Genomic DNA, 18662 nt, shown 5'->3' on the forward strand with positions numbered 1-18662 from the left:
AATGACATTCTCTCGTATATTCATTGGGTGTGTGCATAGTTTTACCCTTTTATCTCATATACAGACTCCTTTAACTACCATCACAGTCAAAATACAGACTAATTTTGGACCAGAAACCATTTTCTCTCTCCTATCATGTTCCATCCCCTATGAACCACTACTTTGTTCTCCAGTTCTATAGTTTTATCAGGCTGAAGATGTTCTATAAATGGAATTATAAAGTATGCCACCCATTTTTGAGATTGACATTTTTACAAGGCCCGATGCCGTTGAAATCCAGGTTATTGCAAATGTTAGTATCTTGTTCCTTTTTATTGCTCTCTGTTGTTCCCTGGTGTAGCTGTATCAGGGTTTGTTTAACGGTTCATAAAAAGACATTTGGGTTATTCTTTCCCCATCATAATTAAAATTCTTAACAACAGTGGTGACATACTTTTGTGTCAATATGTGTTTTAATTTCACAGGAGTAAATGTGAAGAACTGCAGTTGCAAGATCTATGGTGTGCACAGTACAGTATGTGCTGTTCTCTAGAACAGCTGCACTCACACAGTTTTGCCTTTACACCTCAGCCTGTGAAACATGTAGGCTCTCCATAACCTCGTTAGCATTTGGCTGTGGTTTTGTTTTTACTTCAGGTGTTGTGCTAGATATGAAATGATGGGTAATTGTGATCATCATTTTTATAAACTTCTCTGTGTTGATATTCTGTATATAGTTAAGGATAAATGAGTTCTTTCCTCAGAAAGAACATCAGATTTTTAGTAAAGTGTATAATCAATTTCCAATTGGTGCTCTGATTTCTTGTTCTCTTTCTTTTGTTGTTTCTTCAATTGTACTTTTCTGTAACCTAACCCTGTAACCTAACCTGCCCTGTGCAGCCCTTTATGTTTTTTTTCCTCCAGAGTTGGCCTTCTGAGGCCTTTCAGTTTAAAAAATTTAGGAATAAGGAATATATTACCAAATATGTTTGGGGGGGGGGTGGAAACTATAGTTTTAAAGGTTGTTGTTATATTGCAAGTTGATAAATGAACTTTTTAGGTGCTAAATTTATTTGCCTTTGGTTCATGTCTTTATCTGTTCATTTTTCTTTCTTTTTTTATTTTAAAAGCTCTTGTCTTGTCAACAAATGAATTTGCCCTTACACTATTTAGTGGAGATAACGATACTCCAGCTGCCTTCTGTTTCTCTTACCCCAATAAATATGCTTTTTCTGAGTCCATTCCAATCTACTTGAAAAGAAAAAAGAAAAAGTCTTTTCTCTAAGGCTAAGTCTTATGCTAGTATGTGCACCCTTTTCACTATTCTTTCTAAGCTGCAAGTAGCAGAACTGCCTGCTCTAAGAGTTGCTACTGTGTGATGAGGCAGATCAGCTCATGTATCATGGTGCATGTGCAGAGTCCAGAAAATGACCCTGGTGGCTTCTCTTCCTTAATGTGCTCTGGTGATCAGCCCAGGTTGCCAGGTTTGAATGGAAAATGCCTTTACTCACTGGTTCTGTCTCATCTTAATGGCTGTACTGCTCCTGTACTACTCAGTTGACAGTAGTTTTACTTGGCTCATATGTATTTCTTTATGGCTCTTTCTTCGTCTTTCCATCCTAGAATGTTTTCCTTCTTCACAAGTACCACTGTATTCATACTTTATGTATATACTTTTAAAACTTATTTGTTAACAGTTTCATTCTTGTATATAATACATTATGGTCTCATTTACAATCCTTTTCTCTTTTACCCCTCTTTAAGCACCATGAGCCCTTCTTCTACCACCAAGACCCCCTCCTACTTTCATTTTTTTATTAATTTTTTTTGAGAATTCATGCATGACTACTGCATTTACATGATTTCCACTTCTCTTCCCCACTCCAATTCCTCCTATGCGCCAAACCCTGATACAGCTGGATTAATGATAGATCTGTTTTTAGCTTTTTGAGAATTCTTCACACTGATTTCCATAATGATGATACTAGCTGGTAATCCCACCAACAGTGAATGGGGTTTCTCCCTTTCTTGTATCCCCACTAGTATTTATTGTTGTTTGTTTTCTTGACGTTCATTTTTTTGACTTAAGTAACATAAAATCTCAAAGTAGCTTTAATTTGTATTTCCTACTTGCTAAGGGTATTGAATGTTTTAAAATATATTTCTTACCCTTTTTATTTTAATTTTTTGAGAACTCTGTTCAGATCCATAGCCCATTTTTTTTGATTGGGTAGTTTGTTTATTATTTTTTAGACTTTTTAATTGATTCTTTGTATCACATCATGTACCCCACTCCTACTTATTTCCTTGTCCCTTTGTATCTGCCCTCTGCTCTTACAACCTCCCCCACCCCCCGCAAAAAACAAAAAACAAAAAACTAATAAGCAAAACAAAGCATAAAAACATCTCATCTCATCGTGGAAACTGTAATATGGCACAGTGTGTCCCACAGTCCCACAGTCCCACTCTACTGGAACTTACTATGTAGATCACTCTAGTCTAGAACTTACAGAGATCCTCCTGACTGTGCATTTTGAGTGCTGGGATTAAAGGTTTACACCATATGCCCAGTAGAGTTGATCATTTATATAAGTTTTCTGGTAGAAATTTGGGGCTCTTTTATGTATAATAGCACATCATCTGCAAGTAGGAATATTTTGGCTTCTTTTCCTCTTTATATATTTTTTTTAACTTTTTCTGTATGTCCTTTTGTCCACGTCTTTACTTGCAAATATTCATTGCAAAGAGTAGTGTATTTTCCTGATTCTCTATTTTTTGAAGTTCTCTGTATATTCTGGGTGTTAATCCTCCACCAGATTATAGCCGGCAAAATCTTCCACTCTGTGGGCCATTGCTTCACTCAGTTGTTTGTTTCTTTTGCTGTATAAAAAGAATTTTAGTTTTAACAGGTCCCATCTATTGGCCTTAATTCCTGAACAATGGAATCCTATTTAGAAAGTTCTTCTTGAACCTATGTCTTGTAGAGTACTGCTTGCTTTTTCTTCCAGCAGTTTCAGAGTTTGAAGTTTTACATTGAGGTCTGTGATCCACTTGGAATTGTGCAGAATGATAATTCTAATTTTAGTCTTCTACATGTGGGCATCCAGATTTTCTTCACCATTTGTTGAAGATGCTGTCTTCCTCCAGTGTATATTTTCAGCACCTTTGTCAAATATGAGATGGCTATTAATTACGTGTACTCTCTTTTGGGTTTTCTATTTTATTCCATTGACCTACATTTCTGTGTTTGAGGCAGTATCATTCTGTTTTTTGTTACTATAGTTCTGTGATATAGCTTGCAGTTTGGTGTAGAAATCGCTCTGGCATTCTTCATCCCTGAAGATTGCTTTGGCTATTTGGGGTCTTTTGTGACTCCATGTAAATTTTAGGATTTCTCTGTTTCTACTTTGTGAAGAATGTCATGGAGTTTTTTGTTGGACTAGTATTAAATTTGTATATGGCTTTTGGCAGGATGGTCATTTCTGTAATTTATGTGCATGTATGAGCAGGGAGGCTTTCCATATTTTAGTGTCTTCCTCAATTTCTTTCTTCAGGACTTAAAGTTTTCATTGTAGAGTTCTTTCATCTCCCTAGGTCTGTTCCTATATTGTAAATGGGAGTGTTGCCTCCCCAGCTTGCCTGGTGTTTGGTCACAGCAATAGTAGCCCTATCTAGAACAATATTGTATCCTGCCGCTTTGCTGATAATGTCTTTCACCTTTGTTTGCTTTGAGATAGCATCTTCCATAGCCCTGACTCTACTGGAACTTACTATGTAGATCCCTCTAGTCTAGAACTTACAGAGATCCTCCTGACTGTGCATTTTGAATGCTGGGATTAAAGGTTTACACCACATGCCCAGTAGAGTTGATCATTTATATAAGTTTTCTGGTAGAAATTTGGGGCTCTTTTATGTATAATAGCACATCATCTGCAAGTAGGAATATTTTGGCTTCTTTTCCTCTTTGTATTTTTTTTTTTAACTTTTTCTGTTATGCTAGGTAGTGCTTCAAGTATTACTATATTGAGAAGGCGTGGGGATAGTGGTGAGTTGTGTTTTGTTCTGCTTTTCATGCATTTCTTTTCTTATTTTTTTTTTTTTTTAGGATAGTGTTGGCTATGGGTCTGATATATGTAGTCTTTAATATCCTGAGGTATGGTCTCTAGTTTTGCATTTTTTAGGGTTTTATTATGATGCTGTTTATTTTATTTCTCACTGGGATTAATCAGGGCAGCATGGGTGTGGGTGTGAAACGGAACAAGAATCTTTCACCAGTGGCTATCCTCTGAAGACAGTGACTTCCTTTCTGAAAGTAGAAGTCTACTGTCATTAATCTATCAGCTCAGACATAACTCTGGGTCTGTTTCATACTTTTATTCATTCTTCCTTTGATTTTTATTGCTAAAGGGTCTCATGAAATATTCCCATTTTGTGTTATTTTTATTTGTTTATTTTATTTTAAACGTGGTTTTCAAGTACATCTAACCTAATATCCCATATATGTAGTAAACTTAAAATATAACTCATAATTTAAAAAAATCAGTACAATAACATAATTAATTGATAAGTGAGATATAAGATTTACTTTGTATGTCATTATGTGGATGTTTTGGTGCAATAACAAGGAACAATGAAACATTCATGTTAATATAAAAATGATCTGGCACAACACTAGAAAATAATAAGAACGAAACAGTGTACAGATATCACCACTAATAGCTCTAAGTACAAACTGGAACAGAAGTATTTTATTTGTGATTTAAACTCCATTGTTAATATGGTTGTAAGTCATTGTCAGGTAATGAATAAACCTTAAGTTTCAAGTAGAAGGTTTTTTTTAGAATATACACATTACTTTTTATAGTTTAAGAAGTTAAAAAAATAGTTGATGCAGTTAGGTTCTAGGTAATTATAATAAACAGTTTTTCATCTAGTTGGAATTTAAAGACTCTATAGTATGCAAAGATAGTCCTTGTATGTATATCCCATCTATTAAGTTCAATTCCTACATATTCCAATTAAAAATAATTGGATTATACCCTTACTATATTTGGCATGGGCTTTTGAAGTGTTTTCCAGATTATTCCTCATCACAGATACTCATTTGCTTAACATTCTTGGATTAACTCCTAGGATTGCTAAGGAGTTGCAATCCCGAAATGATTGGCATTGATGGGACATTTAAGAATTTATTATTGAGGTTTTTTTTTTGTTTGTTTGTTTTTTCCCCCTCTAACTGTTTTGCTGCTTGGAGAACATTGGTTTAAAAAAAAAAAAAACCAAAAAAAACAAAAAAACAAAAAAAACAAAACAAAAAACCAAAACACTAAACAAAACAATTATGCCTGTGATCAAACCCCATTTCCCATTTCCCTGTAGGAATATATTTCCTCTATATACCCATGCTCATTAGAGTTGAGAGATTATAGTGTCTGTAAATCATAGTATAAAAAAAAAGGTCAAAATTATGAAACTTGTATCACAAGCTTTTCAAGGTTTGACAATCTACATTTCTAGTCATATCATAGGCCCTGAGTTCCAGTCATAGAAAATTACAATTCCATGGTGCTTTCATGGTTTCTCATGTACCTGATTTTTTTTTATTATTTATTTATTTTTATTTTATGTGCATTGGTGTTTTGCCTGTATGTGTGTATATGTGTGAGGGTGCCAGATCCCCTGGAGCTGGAGTTGCAGATAGTTGTGAGCTGCCATGTGGGTGCTGGGAATAGAACCCGGATCCTCTGGAAGAGCAGCCAGTGCTCTTTTTGCCCACCTCCCTACAACTCCCAATACTTTTTAAAAAGAAAGTTGAAACAATGGCTTTAGAAGTTGAGAGGTAGATAAAAGGTAAGTTACAATGAGAGTTAGAGGTAGATTAGAGTAACTGTGATAAGAACTTAACTTTATTTAAAGAATAGGCACTTCACACCGGGGCTAACAGTTCACATTAAGGTCTGTATTTGATTTAAAATACAGACTTATTTTATGTTGATAGTTTTCAAAGGTTATACAATTTAATCATTTGTGTCAGTCTAGTTTAATGGATGACATGCAGTTCTTTCCTCACTGTCTTTCAAGTTTATTTGTTCAGTAGGTTAACTGGAATTCCTGAAACTCTGTACGATGGAAGTTTCATCAAAAGGTTGCAACAGCTCCAAACAGTTCTTTGGTGTAAAAGAGCTATATATGACGTCAGTGTATGATTCAGGCATGAGGAGAAAGAGAAAGGAATAAAATACACAGGGAAATTGGGGGAAATGATTTTGTTCCATATCATATGGAACGTACAGCGTAATATAAAAATCCTTAACTGTAACATTCCCTTTCTTCCTTAGTCACAGTGGGGAAACAGTATACTTTGTTTAGCTCTTCTGTCTCAGTGTTCTTGGATCTTTCTGCCCTTACATGTTTTCTTATCATGGATAAGATGATTTCCCCCACATGAATATAAGCACCTCGAAGGCAGGAAACAGGAATGTTTATTTATCAGTGCTTCACACATGGAAGGCTCTTGTTCCCTGCTTGGCTGGCGTATTCTTTCGCTAGGGTTTTGTTTTTTTTTGCTGTCATCTCTTAAGTAATTTTTCCTAAGTTATTTTATACATGTAGGCCTTTGATTGATTTTGAGTTAATTTCTGTGTAAAATATGTGATTTAAGACAAAGGTTTTAAAATTCTCTATTTCTTTTTTTGTAGTTCTAGGATTGAACCTAGGGTCTTATGAATGCTCAGCCATTACTCTACCACTGAGCAGTGTCTCCTCCCCCATTCGTTTATTTTTTTATTTGAAACTACTGTATTAACTGTAATGGAATAGTTCAGCAGTAGTGCTTATAGCTGCATATAAACTTTATAAAAGAAGGAAATAGGCCAAAGAAAAATTTCTAGAGAAGGAAGTTTGTAGATAAAGAAAAATATGCTGACTTTATGGTCTGTTTTGTGCTACCTAGGGGGCTCATAGATGCCAGGTAATGGCTCCGTCTCTGAACTGCGGCCCCAGCGCGCGCACACGTGCATGTGTGTGCACATCTACTTTCCACAGCATGCGTGTGGAGGTCAGAAGTCAGTCGTGGGCTGGTTTCCACCTTCCACCTTGCTTGAGACAGGGACTTAACTTGTTCTTCACTGCTTATGCCACTGTTGTGCAGCTTTAAGCATACAGATTCTGTGTGCATGTAGATTTATGAACATGCACTTTATTTTTGGAGCTGTAGAAAGGAGGACTTCCCCAGCTATGTAGAACAAGTGTGTTAAGAGGTAAATTAACTTTCAGCCATGTTCTTGAAGATTTGTATTGCTGTTCATGAAGGTTGTTGGCCGGTATTGCTTTCTGTGCTTTAATTCATTTGTCCAGTTTTGGTATAGGGTAATGTGTCCTCAAAGTGATTATTTTCTAACCAGGTGCGGTGTTGCATGCCTGGTTAATCCCAGCACTCAGGGAGGCAGAGGCAGGCAGATGTCCGTGAGTTCCAGGTTAGCCTGGTCTACAAAACGAGTCCAGGACAGCCAAGGCTACACAGAGAAACCCTGTCTCAGAAAACAAAACAAAACAATAACAACAAAGTGATTATTTCTTGGAGGAGATTATATAGAATCAATACTTTAGTTTTTTGATTTTTTTGAACTTAGGATATCATGACTGGGTTCTGTCGCCTTAGAGCATGCTCCTGAGCTGATACTCTTATTTGGATGTTTTTTTTACAATTCATTGGCACATCTGTGATTGATAGTTTCTTCTTTTTGGAAGATTTTAAACTGCTTTCAGTTTCTTTTTAATCTAGAATTATTCAGATATAATTAATCTTGAGTCTTGTTTGTATAGTATTTCATAGGTTTTAGCCTATTTTTATCTGTTGTTGAGCATCATGACAAGTTATCGTCAGTGTTCTGTTGTCTCTGTATTGTGAGATCTTCATTGCTATCCCCCAATTGCCTGTTTTTATCTATGTCAGAGTTAGTAGGTGTTTATCAGTTTTATAAATATTTTAAAATGAGTTTCTGTTTTTTTTTTTTTTTTTTTCAGTTTTGATTTCATGGCTATTACCTTCTACTTTCTTTGGATTTCTTTTACTTTTTCCAAGTGTCTGGAGGTGGGAATTTAAGTTATTGGGATTATATAGTTTAATATCATCCAGGTGTGAATATTTCTCTCTAAATTGCTGTTTACATCTTACAAATTTTGATATATATCATTTCTACCCTGCTCAATGTCTAATTGTCCTTGTTAATTTCCTTTTTAACCCATAGATTGCTTAGCAGTGCGTTTATTTTCATGAGTCTGAAGAATGTTACCTTTCTGCTACTACTTTTAAATTTTATTTCTTATGGTCAGGGAACATATATTGTATGGTTTCAATTCTTTAAAATTTAAGGTTTCTTTATATTTTAGGATAAAGTTTATTTTGAAATATATTTCATGAAGTATTTTCCTTTTATATTCACCTAGTTAATTTTTTTTAGTTGAAATCTCCCCATAGGTGTGTGGTTTCTGTGTGTGTGTGTGTGTGTGTGTGAGGCCAGAGGTCAGTATCAGATGTCTTCCTCAGTTGTTCTTTATATTAGTTTTTGAGACAGGTCTCTCACCAAACTTTGATCCTTTTAGTCAGAGTAGCTGGTTAGCAAGCACCTAGGATCTATCTTGTCCACCCCAGCACCCAGATCACAGGTGAATGCTACCATTCCCAGCTTTTTTGTGGGTTCTGTGGGTCTAAATTCTAGTTCTGATCTTTGTGTAGTAGAAATTTTACCAACCAAGCCATCTCCCCAGCTCAGGTCTTTCTTCTTTCATCAGATAAAAATATGTATTTTGAAGCTGTAAGATTTTGAGAATATACATTTAGTAATGTATCATTGTCTTGGAGAATTGACTATCTTCATATCAGCTCCTTTTGTTCTTGTTGATGCTACTTTGATACTAATTTCATTGTAGATTTCCTTTGATTAAGTTTCATGGTATCCTTTCCTGTAGTTTTAAAAAAAATAACCTATTTTTATTTATTCTTTGAGAATTCCATGCATATATCCCTTCCTCACTCCAGTTCTTCTCAGTACCCTTCCCATTTCTTCCTCTCAACTTTTTTTTTTTTTTGTTTAAACTCATAGGCCAGTTGGTGCAGCTTATATGCACATGGGTGCATTGACACCTTCTAGAGTATGGGCAGCCTACCAGGAAGCACAGCCTATCAGGAAGGAAGAAAACTATAACTCTACCTCACCCAGCTATCAACTGCTAGTAGCCTCTCAGCTAGGGGTGGGAATTCATGAGCCCTTACCCCATTTGTATTGGCTTGATCTTATTCTGATCTTGTGCAGGCAACCATAGCCACTGTGAGTTCATGTGTACCGTGCCCTGTCAGGCCCAGAAAATGCTGTTTTTCATCAGTCTCTCTTTCAATCACTGACTTAAAACTTTGGGCTCTCTTGTCTTCAGTCTTTCCTGAGTCTTACAGGGATAAGAAAATATGATTTAGCCGGCTCACTTAGGGCCGGGTACTGTACTAGTATTTATTCTGTAACTAGCTGTGACTCAGTACTAACCACCATCTGCTGCCAAAAGCAGTTTGATGAGGGTTGAGGGCTACGCTAGTCTTTGGGTATAACAAAAGGTGTATTTAGCAGACAGTGTGCTTCTATGTCCATCTAGTAAACTAATGGTAGAGTCTCTTCAGCCGCAAGTTCCTGGCCCAGCTTACAGTACCAAGTGTGGAGTTAGTCCTCTAGAGTGGGCCCTAAATCTAATTTATAACTACCCTATGTGGCTGTATTGACTTTCTTATAGATTATTTATGGTACATTAAAATCATTCTGACTCTTTTTAATGGTATATAGCTATGTTGGAACCACTTAGATTTAACATTGTTGTTGGACTTGTATATAAATATGCTGGCTTAAAATTTTTGTATTTCTCATCTTCTCTGCTGCTCTATGGATTACCTGAACATTGTCTTAAAGATTTCATTTTGTCTACTGATTTTATATTGTCACCTCCTCTTTCTTGTAATTAATTTATGGTTTACAGCCCACAAGGAGAGCAACAGAACCAAAAAATTTGAGCACAGGGGTCTTTCCCGAGACTTATACTCCAACCAAGTACCATGCATGGAGATAACCTAGAACCCCTGCACAGATGTGGCCCATGGCAGTTCAGTGTCCAAGTGGGTTCCATAGTAATGGGAACAGGGACTGCTTCTGACATGAACTGATTGGCCTGCTCTTTGATCACCTCCCCCTGAGGGGGGAGCAGCCTTACCAGGCCACAGAGGAAGACAATGCAGCCACTCCTGATGAGACCTAAGAGACTATGATCAAAAGGAAGAAAAAGAAATCCTCCCCTACCAGTGGACTTGGGGAGGGGCATGTGTGGAGAAGGAGAAGGAAGGGAGGAATTGGGAGGGGAGGAGGAAGGGAACTAGAGGGGGGATACAAAGTAAATAAAGTATAATTAAAAATAAAATAAAAAATGAAAATTAAATAAATCATAAAAACATTTTATTACTCTTATTTGTATCAGAATATATCAATCTAAGTAAAATGTACTTAGCATAATTAAATAGTGCAAAATTTTCACTTTATGATACCGTCATCTTGACTATTACTGTCCAAGCATTGACATTGACATCCATCCTTGCTTTCAACATCAAACATAACATAAACCTGAAAAAGAGAAATTTTACAATTTTATTTATTGATATTCTTTTTTATTTTCTTTATTGGCGTACTTTAATTTCTTGACCACAGTTTCCCCTCCTTTAACTCCTCCTAGCTCCCTCTCCTGCACCTCTCCTCTTCCCCACATTCACTTCTGTGTTTTATCTTCAGAAAAGATCAGGCCTCCAAGAGACAACAGCTAAATATGATAAAACAAGATACAATAAGACAAGGCAAAACTCCTCACCTTCAGGGTGGACAAGGGAATCCAATAAGAGGAAAAGAGTCCCAATGTGAGGCTAAAGAGCCAGAGACACACCCGCTTCCACTGTTATGAGTCCACAAAAACAATAAGCCATAACAGATAAACAGAGGATCTGGGCAGACCCCTGTTAGCCCTGCTTAGTTGATTTGGTGAGCCATGTTCTCTTGGTGTCTTCCATTCTCTCTGAGTCCTGCAATCTTTCCTCTGCAGGGTTCCCTGAGTTCCAAGGGGAGGGCCCCAATGAGGACCTCTAATTTTGACTATTTGCATATTGTCTGGCTGTGGGTATCTGTACTTGCTCCCATCCTCTGTCAAAGGAAGCCTCTCTGATGATGACTGGGCAAGGCACCAATCTGAGTATACAGAATATCTTTAATTTTATTATTATTATTATTATTATTTTTCATTTTTGCCAGTCATGTTTGGTTCTATCCTAGCTCTCTGGGCTATCCAGTCTCCAGTGGGTGGCCAACCAAGCAGTGTAGGGTGTGGGCTCTCTCTTGTGGCTTGAGCCTCAAGTTAAACCAGACACTGATTGGCAACTCCCATAGTTCTGTGCCATCATTGTCCCAGCACATCTTGCAGGCAGGTCAAGAGTTTTGTGGCTGAGTTAGTGTCCAGGTTTCTCTTTCCTTGGCCAGGAGAGTACCTTCTTTCTCCAAAGAGACTAGAATTAGAATATAGGGGTGAAAGCTTTATGCAGGCACCAGCTCCACCTGTCCATGTTCAATGGGCTGTGTGGATGTTGTCCTTGGTAATGGGATCCTGATGTTAGTTTTAGGGGAGCAACCCTCTGTCCTAGTGGTTTAGGGTTCTCCACGGGAACCTCTTAGCCAACAACTCAATCCAGTTTGCCACTGGAAGCCTTACTTGACTAAGATGGCCAGTTCAGACTCCATGTCCTCTCTTACTAGGTGCCCGCATAGTCCATTATAAGATTCCTTCATAGATTCCAGGAAGTTCCAACTGCAGTAGGTTTCCACACCATCCCTCAAGTGTCCCCTAGTCTCCCCTGTCTCCACCCTACTCCTCACCTGAAAAACCCCCACTCCCATCCCCACCTTCTTTCAGTCCACCTACAATATCCATTTCCCCTTCCCAAGGAGATCTATGCTTGCTCCCTAGAAGACTTCTCTTTACCTAACCTTTCTATGTCAGTGGATTATAGCTTGGTTCTCATTTACTTAATAGCTAATATTTATGTGTAAGTAAATACATCCCTTGTCTTTTTTGGGTCTGGGTTACCTCATTCAGGATGATTTTTTCCAGTTTTCATCCATTTGCTTGCAAATTTTATAATGTCAGTTGTTTAAAACAGCTGAGTTATATTCCACTGTATAAATGTACCATATTTTCTTTATCCATTCTTTTGTTGAGGGACATCTAGGTTGTTTACAGTTTCTGGCTATTATGAATAAAGCTGCTATGAACATAGTTGAGCAATATCCTTGTGGTAAGATGGAACATTTTTTGGCTATATGCTGAAGAGTAATATAGTTGAATCTTGAGATAGATTCCTAATTTTGTGAGGAATCACGATATTGATTCCCAAAGTGGCTGTACAAGTTTGCACTCCTAGCAGCAATGGAGGAGTGTTCCCCTTGCTCCATTTCCTCATCAGCTGAGCTGTCACTTGTGTTATTATTAATCTTAGCCATTCTGACAGGTATAAGATGAAATCTCAGAGTTGTTTTGATTGGCATTTTTCTGATGACAAAGAATGGTGAACATTTCTTTTAGTGTTTCTCAGCCATTTCAGATTTCTCTGTCGGGAATTTTCTGTTTAGGTCCGTACTCCATTTTTAAATTGGATTATTTGGGTTTTTGATACTAGTTTCTTTATTTCTTTATATATTTTGGATATTAATTCTCTATCAAATATGTAGTTATTAAAAATCTTTTCCCACTTTTTTTTAGGCTGCCATTTTGTCCGATTGATGGTGTCCTTTGCCTTAAACTTTCCAGTTTCATCAGGTCCTATTACTTAAATGTTTATCTTGGTGTTTGCACAATTGGTGTTCTGTTCAGAAAATTGTCTCCTTTGCCAGTGCATTGAAGGCTATTCCCCATTTTCTCTTCTATCAGGTTCAGGTTTTATACTGAGGTCTTTGATCTACCTGGGCTTGAGTTTTGTGCCTGGTTTCCATTCTTCAACATTCAGACATTCAATTAGATGAGCAACATTTGTTGAAGATGCTTTCTTTTTTCCAGGGTGTATTTCTGGCTTATTTATTAAAAGGTGTCCACAGGTGTGTAGATTTATGCCTGGGTTTTCACTTTAGTTCCAATGATCAGTTTGTCTTTTTTCTTCAAATTCCATGTCTTTTTTATTACTATAAATAACGTTAGTTAGCTCCAGCATTTCTCTGTTTAGTTTTCTGTGAATGGCCTGTCCATTGGTGAGTGTGGTATATTGATGTTTCCCAGTATTAGTTTGTGTGAGGGTTAATATGTGACTTAAGCTGTAGTAATATTTTACAAAGGGTGTTGTGTGCCCTTGTTTTAGGGGCCTAGATGTTAAGAATTTAAATGTCATCTTGGTGGATTTTTCCTTTGAATATGTCCTTTTCCATCTTTTGATTAATTTTGGTTTGAAGTCTATTTTGTTAGGTACTAAAATGCCTACACTAGCTTGCTTCTTAGGTCGTCCATTTGCTTAGACTATCTTTTTCTAAGTCTTCACCCAGAGGTGATGTCTATCCTTGATGTTGAGGTGTGTTTTTTGCATTCAGCAGGAGGATGGATCCTGTTTTCACATCCATTTTATTAATCTGTATCTTTTGTTGGGGAATGGAGACTGCTGATATTGAGAGAGATCAATGATAATGATTGTTAATTCCTCTTTTTGTTGGTGTTGGTGGTGGTGTATGTGTGTGGTGTGTTTGAGTGCAGGCATGTGTCCTTTGATTGGTTTTGCTGCTGTGAGGTCATTTCCTGTGTTCTTCTGGGGTATAGTTAATCGCCTTGGTTTGCATTTTTCCTTCTAATGTCTTCTGTAGGGCTGGATTTGTAGGTGGATACTGTTTAAATTTCATTTTTACTCATTTCTTCATTTGTGGTAATTGAAAGTTTTGCTGGGTATAGTAATTTGTACTGGCATCTGTGGTCTCTAAGAGTCTCTAGCACATTGTTCTAGCCTTTCTAGCTTTTAGAATCTTCATTGAGAAGTTGGGTATAATTCTAATAGGTTTGCCTTTATATGTTACTTGATCTTTTTCCCTTGCAGATTTTAATATTCTTTGTTTATTCTGTATGTTTAGTGTTTTGATTATTATATGGTGAGCAGACCTTTTTTATTGGTGCAATCTATTTGGTGTTTTGTATGTATGCCTCATGTATCTTTATAGGCATGCCCTTCTTAAGGTTAGGAAAGTTTTCTTCTATGACTTTGTTGAAAATATTTTCTGGACCTTTGATCTGGATTTCTTCTTCCTCATTATAAACCAAATGAACCTAACAGAACTGTCTACCTACATAGTAGAGTATAACAACTTCTTAGCACCTCATGGAAATTTTTCTAAAACTAAAATTTCTAAATTTTTCACATACTCAGGTACAAAGTGACTCTCAATAGATACAAGAAAATTGAAATAATTCCCTGCATCTGACCAGACAACTGTGAATTAAAGTTAGATATCATCAATAACGACAAAAGAAACAACAAAGAGCTTACAATAATGACAAAAGAAACAACAAAGAGCTTACAAATTCATAGACTGTGAACAACTTTCTATTTAATGAAATATAGATCAAAAGAAAGAAAGAAAGGAAGGAAGGAAGAAAAAAGAAAGAAAGAAAGAAAGAAAGAAAGAAAGAAAGAAAGAAAGAAAGAAAGAAAGAAAGAAAACCATTCTAAAATTCAATGAAAATTGGGTCTGGGGGAAGGTCTGGGTAGCCTACAGGTTGGTTTCTTTCATTTCTTATGGTGTAAGTTGTAGTCTGTAATTCTGTTTATTTTGCTTCATTTGTGTCTTCATTTTATTTACATTTCTGGAGGCTGTTTCTTTTGAGTAAGTAATCCTGGGTTTATTGGTCTTTTAACACTTGAAAAAAAAAATTCTACTTCTTTTTTTGGCCAGTGCAGTTTCTGTTGAAAAGTTTACTGCTACTCAAGTCATTGTTATCCTGTAGGTTTACATTGGCAAATAAATGTGATTTTCATGTTAATGAATAGATTTCTTTGAATTTCCTTGGTTTAGAGAGAGTTTGCTCTTTTTTTCTCAATAGATTTATGAAAAATATTAGCTCTAATATTTTCAATTTTTTTAGCCTCACAGGGTCTTGTAAGAACTGAACTTTCTGTATCTCTGTGCTTGTATTGACCAGTCCAGTGACTTGTACAGTGTTTGTTTATTACGATTTTTAGTTGTAAAATTTTCAGATTATTTCTTTGTATCTTTTGTTCTGAGACTTTTTGTATGTTTGATTGCAAGAGCATTTATTTGATGGAGCATTTTTTTCTCTTTAAATGGGTATTTTATTCTTACCAGATTATTCAACAGAATCTTTTGATATCTGCTGGTCATCTTTTCTCTTCAGAATCATTATTTTCTTAGATCTTGGTTTGAGTAATTTTATATTGTACAATGAATATCTCGATAAACTGATTTTTATATAAATTCAGTTTTTTCAGAGAAAAGTGTTTGGTTCAAAACAAATGTTCTGGGCCCTTTTGTGGTTTTCAGAGCTTTTATAGTGGTGGTCTACCCTGCTGTGTGCCATCCTAAGACTAATCTTTAATCTTGTACATGGGCAGGTAGTATTCCCTGTAACAGTTTAATCCTCAGAGCACATGCTTTGATTTTGCTTTTATGCATGAATTGCTAGAAGTTATGCCTGAGAATACTAAACATACTGAAAGAATTTCTTTCTGTTTCTTTGCTGAAGATCCTCTGTTGCTGGGAGAAAAGGATGTATCATTTATTCATTAATGCTTGGGTCATGCAGAGCAAGAGATTAACTACAGAGCTCTTCCTCATCATATAGCTTTGCATGAGTAGGAACCAGAGGGAAGGGAGGGGGATACCACTTTGACCTGAAATTAATTAAATTAATTTCAATTAAAAACCACTTTAATTGAAATAAATTAAATTCCTTTTAATTTAGGAAGACTTATCAGAGCTACACTTCGTACTTCTTAGCCACTGGGCTAATGTGAAGGGTGTGTGTGTGTGTGTGTGCGCGCGCATCTTCTTTTCAAGCTCATATAAAGTGGGAATGACTGGCAGGATTTCCTTTGAATTTTTTGTGGCCTCAATGGCAGCGAAGGGCTCTGGTGAGTGACTGACTTTGTGTTCGCATACAGCCACGCCAGTACCGTCCTGCAATGCCCCTTCTCCACAGAGTTTAACTAGACAAAACTCTTCTTGGAACATTGATTGATTGATTGACTGTTGCCTGTTAGTGTTCATTAGTTGGTGGTGTCCTTACTATCCAGAATAGGACATAGAGGAAGCAAAACAAACAAAACAACAACAACAACAACAAAATACCAGGGAACTTAATATTAGGTAGAATCTTTTAGTCCTAGTTTGTCACTTTTTCTGTACTTTTCAGTCTTTTTCTAGTTTTCTTTATTTTTTCTTTTTCTTTTTTATATTAATTATAGTTATTCACTTTTATCCCACTTTCTAGTTTTTTTACGAATTTATCCACAGTTTTAGGCTGTGATTATTTGAAGTATAGTATATTGAGCTATCTTGTCTGGAGCCCAGTGTGTCCATTGTCATTCAAGATATAATACTGTAAAACTTTTATATCTATACTTAAGGTGAAAAAATATTTAGCACATATGCCCTACTGGCTTTAAAAAATATTATGGCCTGTAATCCTAGCATTCAGGGAGGCAGAGACAGGCAGATGTCTGTGAGTTCAAGGCCAGCCTGGTCTACAAAGTGAGTCCAGGACAGCCAAGTCTACACAGAGAAACCCTGTCTCAAAAAACAAAAATAATCTTTATAGTTTTTAAAGAATATTTATGTATTTATTATTTATACATCATTTTGTCTGCATGTACACCTGAACAGCAGAAAGAGGGCACCAGATCTCACTGTAGATGGTTATGAGCCACCATGTGGTTGCTGGAATTGAACTCAGGACTTTTGGAAGAACAGCCAGTATTCTCAACCTCTGAGCCATCTCTCCAGCCCCTCTACCCCTTTTTATAGTTTTTTTTCCAAGTAAGTTTTTGTTGTTGTGTTTTAAATAATGTTTCTCCGTATGTAGTTTAGGCTGACTTTGAATTCATGGTCTTTCTGCCCTGGCCTCTCAAGAGCTGGCATAGGAGTGTATGTATGTGTGTGTATATATATTCACCCTCTTCAGCCCCATCTCATCCTACTAGCCCTCTTCTAAAGATGCATCTTTTAAAAATATTCGATTTTAATAACATTTAAGAACAAGTGTCAATATCCTGTGAATAGTCTACCTCAGTGCTACAATACGGAAGGAAACTCGGATTCCCACTAAAATAATATTTGATTTTTTTTTTAAAGCTAACTGGTATTTATTCATTTTTACTTGATCTTTATTGTTTCTTAGTCTGTGTCAGCTTTGAGTTATTTCCTGTTACTTAAAGCCATTTGGTTAAGTCATGTAGGTAAAGCAGATTCAGTGTATCTGTTAAGTACAGTCTATGGGTATGTACTACTTAATTTGGATTCTTTTAAAAAATTATTATTTTAATTATGTGTATGGGGATGGTATGTGCACACGAACGTCAGAGGTGTGAGAGCCTCCTGGAGGTGGGGTTACAGGCAGTTGTAAGAGGCCTGGTGTGGGTGCTGGGAATCAAACCCAGGTGCTCAGAAACAGCAATATGTGCTCTTAAGCACTGAGTCTGTTTCCAGGCCACTAATTTGGATTCTGGCAGAATCCAAAGATTAAAAAGGTTAGCTAGTTAGGATACTAAAAAAAAAAAAAAAAATTCTGTGCTTTTGTTTGTATAAATTGGGTATAACAATTTATTTTTTCTTTTAATTATTTTATTTGTTAACCTTACATCCTGACCGCAGTTTTTCCCTCCCTTCTCTCCTACCAGTGTTTCCCTTCCACCCCTCTCCCATCCATTCCTCCATTTCCTCTTCAGAAAAGGGGAGCCCCTTCCATGGTTATCAGTTAGCCCTTGGCACATCAAGTTGCAGTAAGGCTAGGTGTATCTTCTCTTGGGGATAGACCAGGCAGCCTAGTAGGGAAAAAGGGACACAAAGGCAGGTAACAGTCCGAGACAGTCCCTGCTTCCGCTATTCGTACTCCCACATGAAGACCACGCTACACAATTGTTGTATATGTATAGAGGGCCTAGGTCAGCCTCATGCATGTTCTCTGTTTGGTAGTTCAGTCTTTGTGGGCACCTATGAGCCCTAGTTAGGTAATTTTGTAGGTTTTATTTCCTACAACCCTTCCTCCCCCTCTTCCACAGGATTCCCCATGCTCTACCTAAGTGTTTAGCTGTGGGTCTCTGCATCTGTTTCCATTAGTTGCTGGTTGAAGCCTTCTGATGACAGTTATGCTAGGCTTTTGTCTGCAAATATAGCAGAATATCATTAACTCTCATGGCATGGGTCTCAAGTTGAACGAGTCATTGTTGGCCATTCCTTCAATTTCTGTTCCATCTTTACCTCTGCATATCTTGTAGGCAGGACAAATTGTGGTTGAAGATTTTGTGGCTGGCTTGGTATCCCAATTCCTTCATTGGAAGTCTTGCCTGGTTACAGGAGATGGCTGGTTCAGGCTTCATAACGCCATTGGAGTCTTAACTAGGGCTCACC

The 18662-nt window shown here is 36.8% G+C and overlaps 1 protein-coding gene across 4 annotated transcripts in view; it reads left to right on the forward strand.

Annotated features, from left to right (window-relative positions):
- Shoc2 (SHOC2 leucine rich repeat scaffold protein) overlaps nt 1-18662 on the forward strand; it is an 84392-nt gene that overhangs the window by 18330 nt on the left and 47400 nt on the right. The gene's annotated exons all lie outside the window — the stretch shown is intronic.

This window comes from Psammomys obesus, unplaced genomic scaffold (genome assembly GCF_907164565.1).
Source record: "Psammomys obesus unplaced genomic scaffold, mPsaObe1.curated_primary_1811, whole genome shotgun sequence".
Taxonomy (NCBI): Eukaryota; Metazoa; Chordata; class Mammalia; order Rodentia; family Muridae; genus Psammomys; species Psammomys obesus.